The sequence below is a fragment of the Piliocolobus tephrosceles genome, chromosome 3, assembly GCF_002776525.5.
Source record: "Piliocolobus tephrosceles isolate RC106 chromosome 3, ASM277652v3, whole genome shotgun sequence".
In the NCBI taxonomy this organism is placed as follows: domain Eukaryota; kingdom Metazoa; phylum Chordata; class Mammalia; order Primates; family Cercopithecidae; genus Piliocolobus; species Piliocolobus tephrosceles.
Window position 1 is genome coordinate 163776485 of NC_045436.1, and position 11163 is coordinate 163787647.

Genomic DNA, 11163 nt, shown 5'->3' on the forward strand with positions numbered 1-11163 from the left:
AGGTCATTGGAGCAATTTATGAAGTAACAGGGAGGTGAGTAAACTGCTTTGTTACAACTTGTGGGATAAGGAGAGAAATGATGGCAAGATGGAGGAATGACTCAAAAGGGGAGTGGAACTCAGGCTCCAGTCATGAGGAGTCCTGAGGTTCATGTCAAGGAGTTTCAGTTTTAACCATAGATAAGGAAGCTGCTCAAAAATGTAAGCAGAGGAATGACATACTACTAATGGCCAGCGTTTAGCACATCTCATATGGCTTCAGCTAATCCTCACGAAATTATTTGAAGTTGGTGTTTCTAATATTATCCCCATCTTACAGGTTACAAAAGTGAGGCTTAGGAAGGTTAAATAATGGTTTTAGGTTAAACAACTAGTGAATGTCAGAGCCAGGAAATAAACAGTTTTGCTTGTGAGCTTTGAACTTATGGAATGAAAGAAGAGAGTAGAAACAAGACGTTTTAAGGGGGAGACTGCAATATTTCAGGCAGCGGATGAAGAGAGTCGCACCAGAGCAGTGGCAGTGGAGATGAGATAGACTCTGGTGTGGTATATTTCAAAGAGAGTTGCTCCGTCTCTGCCATTCCAGAAGGCACTAATGAATCACATTCCCATTATTTAAAATTTACTCTATTTTCTTTATTGTAAAGTACTTTTACCGGTTTTTGTAACCTTACAGGTTACAAAAGTGAGGCTTGCCTATTTGCAAATACAGCATTCAAAGATAAAAATGTGTAACTACTAAAGAAAGTTTAATAAAATTGATGTTAAATTCTAAAGCAGAGTTCCAAAATGTTCTGAGCAACTTCAACGGTGTTGGGATGATGTATGATCTATGAGTAATTTTCTCAATCATTTTTTCGTCTCACAGTCACTTTTTGAGGACATATTTTATTTGGGGCCCTGGGCAAGGTGATGGGGATATAGTGATTGGGACATGCTTTGTCAAGGGCCAAATAGAGAATCTTGTGCCTTAGGCAGAACACAAGCTGTCCGTATTACTTGGAAAATAATAATAAAGTAATAGTTTGTATGGGAGTGTGCAGGTGTGATGTGTTGTTGAAATATTCTATTTTTATTTTTATTTATTTATTTATTTATTATTTTTTGAGATGGAGTCTCACTCTGTCACCCAGGCTGGAGTGCAATGGTGCAATCTCAGCTCACTGCAACCTCTGCCTCCTGGGTTCAAGCAATTCTTCTACCTCAGCCTCCTGAGTAGCTGGGACTACAGGTGCGTACCAGCACGCCTGGCTAATATTTTTGTATTTTTAGTAGAGACAGGGTTTCACCATATTGGCCAGGCTGGTCTCGAACTCCTGACCTTGTGATCTGCCCACCTCAGCCTCCCAAAGTGCTGGGATTACAGGTGTGAGCCACCGTGCCTGCCCTGTTAAAATATTTTAAAAAAAAATAATTACCTAATGTATTTTATTCACTCCTTATACTTCAGGCAATGTTAATTCTAGGAAAAGTCCTCATGATATATTTTGCACATTTATCAAAGAACAGATTGTAACAAAAGACTATGCTTCTGTGACAATAGGTTTGATTAACACCTATCAAAATAGAACCATCATTTGCTCACTTAAGCATTTGTTAAATAACCCAATCTGCTACTGAATTAGAGGCCAGATGCCTCTATCTCCACATTTCACACGTGCTGAGAGGACAGTTGCCACCTCCCTCTTCAAGCTCTAGCCATGAATGGTCTTTGTCTAAAGGATGTCTCAGGCCTACTCCAACTTGAGTTTCTAGGATTCTGTAAATCTATATCATTTCTCCCAAGTGACCAGTGGTATTTCAGCTATATTGTTCCATGAACCCCACAAGTTAAAGATCCAGTAATAGGCCGGGCATGGTGACTCACACCTGTAATCCAGCACTTTGGGAGGCCAAGGTGGATGGATCACGAAGTCAGGAGTTCGAGACCAGCCTGTCCAACATGGTGAAACCCCATCTCTACTAAAGATACGAAAAATTAACTGGGCATGGTGGCATGCACCTGTAATCCCAGCTACTGGGGAGGCTGAGGCAGAAGAATTGCTTGAACCTGGGAGGTGGAGGTTGCAGTGAGCCAAGATTGCGCCACTATGCTCCAGCCTGGGCAACAGAGTGAGACTCCGTCAAAAGAAAGGAAGGAGGGAAAGGAAGGAAAAGAAGGAAAGGGAGGAAAGGAAGGAAGGAAAAGGTCCAGTAACGACACCCACCAGAATGCTACCCACTGGGGGTAACTCCAATGGTACCCGTTGGACTAGGATTCATTACTGATGTTCATCTTTAGAAAAGGTGTAATTGTTAGAATTTCCTTTCTTATATTTGGCTAAGGTCTGCTCTATAATTTTCATTCTGGGTTTGTGTTCTGAAGCCAAACCAAATGAGTTTATCATGACATGACAGCCTTCTCGTGTCTGTGTCAGGTCATCTTTTTCTTCAGTTAAGCAACTAGATTTCCTGCCGTTATTCTAGTGACACCATTTCCGGACCCCGTCATTATCCTGAGCACTTTCTTCATGACTCGCTCAGATTCATTAGTGTTCTTTAGACTGTGATACCAAAAACTGAATTGAACATAATATCTTCATGGAAATTTGATCAGTAAAGAGTATACAGTCATACACATTCCTTACTGTTCTGTTACTAAAATCTAAAATATCTTTGTTGTCATCTGATGGCCATGGTGCTCATATCCAATAAAAACACTGTTGCCTCAGGGCCTTTGCACTTGCTATTCTCACTGTCAAGAAAGCTTTTTCCTTAGGTATTCATGTGGCTTTCTTACTTCAGTCTGTTCAAATGTCACCTCCTCAGTCATCCCCAGTGAAGCAGTGTCTCCTTTTAGTCTGTTTCCTTACATAGATTATTGTTTCTTCCTTGCAACTATGATCACCTGATACATAATTACTTCACGGGCATCTTGGCTGCTTCTTTCACAAAAGGTGTGCTCCGTGAGGCAAGAGATGGTTTCGTTCTCTGATGCTGTATCCCTTGGCACATGGAAAATAAAATATGACAAACAGTTGTTGGCTAAATAAAAATTGGGTATACAATCAACAATAATTTCTAGAACTTTTTAATGAAATTCTGTTAGAGTAAATATTTGCCCATTCCTTCCTTAACAATTCACTTGTTTTTCTCATTATAAATAGCTCATGTTTATTATCAAATACTTATGAAACACAGATAAGCAAAAAAAAAAAAAAAACCCTCAGAAACTGATTTTCTTATATCTACACAGTATTTAACACATAATTTTCTAGGCATTTATTTATTTTTTTATGTATTTATTTATTTTGAGATGGGGTCTCATCCTGTCGTCCACACTGTAGTACAGTGGTGCAGTCACAGTTCACTGCAGCTTCGAAACTCCCCAGGCTAAGGTGATCCTCCCAACTTAGCTTCCCAAGTAGCTGGGGCTATAGGTGTGAACCACCACCCCACCTGGCTAATCTATTATATTTTTAGTAGAGACGAGAATTTCCTATGATGCCCAGGCTGGTCTCAAACTCCTGGGTTCAAGAGATGCCCCCACCTTGGCCTCCCAAAGTGCTAGGATTACAGACGTGAGCCACTGCGTCCAGCCTAGACTTTCATTTATGTCTTTCTTTCTTTTACTAAAATGAGATAATAATTTAAATATTTTTATGCTGAATTATTTTAAGCGTATATATTTTCTCTTATCAGCAAATATCCTTATTAATAAGACCATATAATGTTTTACTCTGTGGTATAACATAATTTAACATAATTTTCTTACCAGTCATTAATGATTAAGAAATATAAGTTATTTTCAATTTACTGTGAATTTAACAGTATTCTAACAGTGTTACACCTAAATTTATGGGACTTCCATTATTATTTCCTTGGTAAAAGACTTGTCACATTGAGGAATACAAAATATACAGTATTACTAATAGTTATTATTAAAAGCTATGTTTAAATTTTAAGTATTTTGTCACTTTTGGCTTTCTTGAGAGGGTGGGAAAAGAGGATATTCCTACTGGAAGATCATTTAGTTATAATTATATATATGAAGTAAGGAAAAATAACAACCTATAAGTTTTTTTCTTTCGTCTGTCAAATTTACAACTTTTCCTCATTGGCATAAAAGAAAAATCAAATATATTTTTCTGTTTTGTTTTTTACTTCTATTTAACTTTTGTTTCTTGTGTGCTGTTGAACTTTTTCAAAAAACTTGTTTGTATCTTGAGTCTCTAATCAACACAGAAGTCATCACTCTTACTTTTGCACATTTCATGAGTAAATCTGAGTCTTTATTTACAATGAGTAGATTATAAAGTTTTGAACAGGACATACCAAATACGAAACAGTGTTGTTAACTATTAGGCTTCTTATTAAGGATCGTTTTGCTTGTCTTTCATTTTGTTTTAATGAAGATGGGTACAAACAAATGAAATGATTTTTAGGAAACAGCACCAAAAGAGAGTGAAGAGTTTGCAAATAAAATTAAAAATAAAGTAAAATATAAAGAAAGACTAAAAAGCTAAAAATCGTCAGTCTCAGAAAAGAAGAGTCCCAGGTGTGGCTAAATATTCAAGTGCCCTCAGTGACTTTCCTAGATCACGCCTTTGGCTGCTGAAGGACTTCTGTAAGGCAAACACCGATCCATATCTTCACTGAGGACAGAAAAAGACACTCCAGTTAACCATCAAAGTTTTGATAAGAAAAAACTTTACAGACCAAAAATGTAAGTATTCAAATATCCTGTTCATGAAAGTTTTATATATATATACATACACACAAACACACACACACACTCACAGAGGTTTATATATAGAGAGATATGATATATATATACATACACACACACGAGATATACATATATATGTATGGAAATTTGATCAGTAAAGAGTATACAGTACACATTCCTTACTGTTCTGTTACTGTATATATATGTATATCTCACATGTTGTCTTTAAGAAATTATATAGGTTCATTGTAACAGTTACCTGTGGTGCATACCTTTCTACCAATGCCCTGTTTCCTCCAGAAAGAAAAACAAAACAAAACAGTGTTTTAAAAAGTTATTTGTTATCTCTCACCAGTCTACAGGTCTGGATCAGGGCTAGCTTCTATTGGTTAGAGCTTGCTTTGGTATCTGCAGGTAGCCCAGGTTTACTGGGGGCTAAGTGGTCTAGGAAGGCTGATTCTGGAATGATTTAGTTCTGCTCTAAATCCTCTATTATCCTCCAGTAGGCTAGACCAGGCTCATTCTCAAGAAAGAGGTAGAGTGCAAAAAGTGCAGAGGCATGCACACACTTTTTCAAGACTCTGTGCACTGTCATTTGTTAAGGTCTCATGGTCTAAAGGAAGTCATACAGCTAAGCCCGACAATGTGGAAGTCAATTGCCAAAAGGCACGGATACAGCAAAAGGTGAAAAATTGGAGTATTAACATTTCACACTCATTTATTTGAAAATGTAATGCAAAATCTCTGGCTCATAGGAGGCCCCACTTGTTATTAGCCATCTCTGAGTTCATTAGACCAATGCACCTTGATGGCTGAGACATAGTCACACCTGAAAGCAGAATGATTGTTTGAGGTGTCATCCAAATTTATAACTTTATGTACAAGATACCTGGAAGTGATTTTTTTTTCTTCCTGCATGAGATTGACAAGATTGATATACATCTTTATAGTAGGAATATATTATAACCCAATGTTAGCATCTCATTATGGTCCTGTGTTGATAATAGAGATTCTTAATGTTCTCATACTAGCTTCCCATAGGATAGATGTGTGATTTCTGTGTTTATTTTACCATGTTAGAAGAAAGAAATACATAGCTGCTTAAAAATGCCATTAAATATACTCTCTTCAATTTTGCTTAAATTGTTACATGTGAATCTTAACAGCGGGCAACATCTTCTAGGAATATATCAAGTGTAAATAAATGTAGGATTCCACAGTGAGTGAAAGAAAACTAAAAGATGATCTATAAATAAAGTGTCTGAAAAGCAATGTGTTTGGAAAAGCCAAGGAGAAAGTTGTTAACTAAACACACTTTTAAATTTTCCAACACTGATGCAAAAACAAACCAGTAATATTCTTGGAGAGGTATTCATGTGTGTGGAATAAAGAAGATATTACTTTCCTTCTTGCCAGACTTTATTTAAGAGATGTGTGAATCTAACTAGATCTCACAGTTGTTATTAATCTGGAACTTTTGAAACTGGAGCATTGTTAGTGCAATGAGAGAAGATATAAGGGTAATTCATCAGGTCCTCTGTGATGTAAAAAAAAAAAATGTTTTAAACCTACCTCTGTCTTAATAGTTGTAGCTGTGACTGTTTATGCAGTAAATAGAGCCTCTTCCTCTTTCCCTTTGGACATCATCATAATAATTAAAATGTTCACATTACTTTTTATTACTCTTGCAGAAATCCTTTGTGAGAATGAGGAGCCATAATATTATTCCCATTTTACAGATTAGGAAATCGAGGATGAAGTGAGATCAAGTGACTTGCTCAAGGTACATAGCTAGTCAGGGCTCTTACAAACTCTAGTTCATTGCCTTCCCTCCTACATGTTACTCTCTTTCTCCTTAGGAATTCAGGGTCACCATCATCCCACTCCTTCTCAAGGCACACAATTGGCTTCGTGTGTCCCTTTAGGGAAGGCAAGTAGACACTCAGGAGGAGAATCAAGCAAGAGATCACTGACTAAAACTATTGAGAACAAGAAAACAAAATGAAGGTGTGAAGCTTTACAAGAATTGAAAATAGGTGGCCTAAAATCCAGATGTATTTCTTTGAGCACTTGGTTTGATCTGCACAGTGTTTTCAAGCACAATTGAACTGGGCAAATGTTCAGTTGTAAGCAGGTTAGCACTTAAGTTTTAATACTCACCCTTTTGTATAGTTTTGTTGTTTCTCTGACTTCTCTGATATCTGATGTTGCAACTCTAAGAGAATTTTAATTAATCATCTGCATGTCTTAGAGAATAGATCAAGAATAACATTTCCTTTCAGAGTACAAGAGGTGGGCTAGTTCTTGTAATTTGTTTGGTTGGTCAAGTGGTCTGTGAGTCGCAGCGTGGAAAGGACATATACATTGGGGCAAGTAAACCCTGGATGTGCACATTGAGCTGAAGCCTCCTCACAAGCTTGCCCATAGCAGTCATCGTGCTCCAGTGAGGTCAGCGAGCACATGCTCCCAAATCCCTGGAGGGATAGGAGCTGTAGCAACACAATATGTTCCTTGAAAACTGGTTTGGAAGGGGAAACTGTCATCCTAATTATCACATAAATCAGGTACTGTGCTTATCATCAAAGCTAGTACCGAACACTCAATAACACATAGCAGCATGTGAATTTGTTGGCATTTACATCTCAGCTTTGGACACTTGCGATATCCACTCATCCAATCCTAGAAAACACTGGGGAAAACGTATATGTCCCACTTTGCTGAGGGAAGAAGAAAGTGTCTTTCTAGTTTTTACTACCTATGTGTTTGAGACTCTTAACATACTGTAGAAGTCTTTGTAGATATTTGACCAAAAAAATGATAGATTCAGTAAGATCAACCACATTCTTTGATTTACCCACTTTACATTGGATAACATCCTCTTAAAATTTACAGGTATTTTCTATATTGCATAATCACTTTATCCCTAATAATGATTCTTCAAATCATTTGGCTCAGTTTGTAAGAAACGCACTGTCACATTTCCTAAACTTAGATTCCCATGCTAATCTAAGAAATTAGAAAATTGGCAGGAAAGGCTGCAAAAAAGAAATTATTCTACTCCCAATGACAGGCAATAAGAACCAACCCTTATATAGCACTTACCCTGTACCCTAGCACCACTACATCAACTCCTTCAATCCTCAGAACCACTGTTAGCAATTTACTACTTCTCTCCCCGTTTTCCAGGAACCTGAGGCACAGAGAGATTAGATGAGGTAACTGAGGTTACACAGATAGTGAGAATGCTGGGATTAAGCCTGGAGTGTCCATCTCCTGAGCTTCTGCTCTTGAAAAATATGCTATTCTTTCTTTTTAAGGGAACTGGACCAGTTGCCTACAAATTTCTACTCCTCACAGTGACTTTGCTCAACCTCCTTTCTTTTTCTGGAATGTCTTTCCCCAGCTTCTCTGCTTTCCAAGGTGAATGAAGTTCAAGGATCACTTTCTCTATGACGCCTTACCTAGTTCTTCCTAACACTGAGCTGGAATAAGCCTCTCTGGACTTTTGCCTTTCTGCTGTAACACTTATCATTTGTGTTTATATCACCACATACTCATCTCTCTCCTATACAGTATAGCCAGCTTCTTCAGGCAGAGGAATACTATTGAATTTTTTATATGTGTATATTCCTGGTGCGAGATCACATGGCACATAGTAAGGAATATATAATACATAGTCATACATATTGTACTGGACATGAATGAATACAAGTGTTTGGAGATGCCTCTTGGTACAGAAGAATAGGTTTTAAATTTCTTTTAACTCTTTAATACCAACATCTAACCTAATATGAAGCATTTTTATTGGGTATTCATTAGACATTTTGACTCTAGACACTTTGACTTAGACTCTAGGCATGAGTCACTGTTTATTTTAAGCCTCAGTTGAAATGACAGAATGGATAACCTTGACTTAGATGAATTTGAGTAGCATCTTTGATCCTGAGTCTGTTTTTTTTTTTTGGAATTTAATTGGTTATACCCCTCAGTAATTCAGCAGTGTCCTGTGGGATATTAAATGGTAAAACAAATAGTATGGTAGTTTCTTTATAAATCTCATGGAGGATCTACATTCCTCACATTTCACGAGACATCATTACTTTACAGTAATCATTTAATCTGAAATAATGGCATTATGTATAAATTGTGTGAAGCTGCTTTCCTTGCCCTCATTAAGTGTTTCTCTGAACACTTAACAATATTGGACTTCTTTTAATTATTTTCTCTGCACCAGAGTTCTCACTTTTTTTCTCTGCTGTTATTCAAGGTCTTCATGATTGAACAAATCAGTTATTAAAAAGAAAACCATGCTCCTTTTGTGCATTGCCTGGATGTCTTAACAATCTCATTATTTGATGAGTGACTTGTAAAAATATTTAACTCACCCTGTTTGACGTATGTCACATGCTCAACAAGAATAATGAATGCACTCTTTGATACTGAGAGGACTGTGTTTGCAGTGTTTTTACTGATTTCAGCACTGCCAGGGGTGAGAGGTGTCTCTGTTTTGATCACAGCCACATTTTAGCTCAAAAGAGTTGAACTGTTTGACCTTGCTAGTCAACTCTATGCAATACATTTACAAACATATATATATATGTATATATGTGTGTGTATATATGTGTATATATGTGTGTGTGTATATATATATGTATATATATTTGCATCAGGTCAAAGTTAATTATAGTTGGTATTTGCTTAATAATTCATCCCCTACCATTCTAGCTTATGACATAAAAAGTGAACTGTTTGGGAGAAAAGAAAAGTCAGTGCTATATTCAATTTATTACAGCAGGTGTACTTTCAGTTGGGGAATTGATTAGAAGACGATTTTAATAAAGAAGAGATTCCTTATAAAAGTTTAAGTCACAAAATGCATTTAAGGAATTAATCCTGGCTGTGGAATTAGTTCATAGTTAAAAAAGAAACCTTTAGACCATGTACTCAGTGGCCAGAAACTTGGCCTTCATCTGAACTCTTGATTTCTGGGTCTTGTTTTCAAACTTTGCATAACTGGATTTTCCAAAAGCTTCTCAAGCATGTGGCTCACTTATGGGCTACCCCAATACTCTGCAGCCAGCACGTATCATATCATCGTGCATATCACACCTAGTTATAATGGGGCCTGTTTTCTTATGCTGCCTAGGCCCTGCTGGAAGATCCTTTGAGATGGAAACTGCCTTCTGCTAACATTGTATTTCCAGCACCAGTCATAGTGCCTGGGTCATGGTAGCCATTCAAGAGTAACTACTGAATTGCTGGGTGCAATGGCTCATGCCTGTAATCCCAGCACTTTAGGAGGCTGAGGTGAGTGGATTGCTTGAGTCCAGGAGTTTGAGACTAGCCTGAGCAATATGGTGAAATCCTGTCTCTACAAAAAAATACAAAAATTAGCCAGGCGTGTTGGTGCACACCTGTAGTCTCAGCTACTTAGGGGTCTGAGACGGGAGGATCGCTAGAGGTCAAGGCTGCAGTGAGCCATCATCATGACACTGTACTCAAGCCTGGGTGACAGAGTGAGACACTATCTCAAAAGAAAAAATAAACACTACTGAATTAATTTATTAATAATATTAATAATGCTACATTAAGGTACTAAGGCAAATTTTACGGACTCTCATTTTTTCCCACAAACTATAAGAATTCTAGTTTTTCTATTAAAAATTCAAACCCAGCCAAGCGCGGTGGCTCAAGCCTGTAATCCCAGCACTTTGGGAGGCCGAGGCAAGCGGATCACAAAGTCAGGAGATCGAGACCATCCTGGCAAACACAGTGAAACCCCATCTCTACTAAAAATACAAAAAAAATTAGCCGGCGTGGTGGCAGGCACCTGTAGTCCCAGCTACTTGGGAGGCTGATGCAGGAGAATGTTGTAAACCCAGGAGGCGGAAGTTGCAGTGAGCTGAGATAGCACCACTGCGCTCCAGCCTGGGCAACAGAGCGAGACTCCATCTCAAAAAAAAAAAAAAAAAAAAAATTCAAACCCATTTTTTTTCCTGGGAGTCCCTAGAGGTGTTTCACATAATATCCTAATAGTCTTCTATTTCTTTGGCTCTGGCACTAGCATGACTCAGTTGATGTCCAAGTCAAGGGTATGTTTTCCAGTTCTCTCCAAGGTCACAAATTTTCCAGGAACTAATGCAGGGTTGTATTTCTGATAATCACTGTGCTGAAGACATGTATGTCTCTTCCGGAAATGAGGAAAACTCTTTGCTCCACTTTGCCAACTTGGTACTAAAGATAAACCAAACATCATGTATATTTTTTAGAGACAAAGTCTCAGTCTATTGCCTGGCCTCATATCTTTCTATGTACCACAGAGTTACTCAGAAGAACAGCTTTTTATCTCTACCTGAGCTGCTGTCTTCATCCACCTTGGACATGTGCCCATGGTGCTGGGTTGGGTATCAATATCTGGTTCTAATACCATGCTCTCTGCTGACTTTCTATCCTGA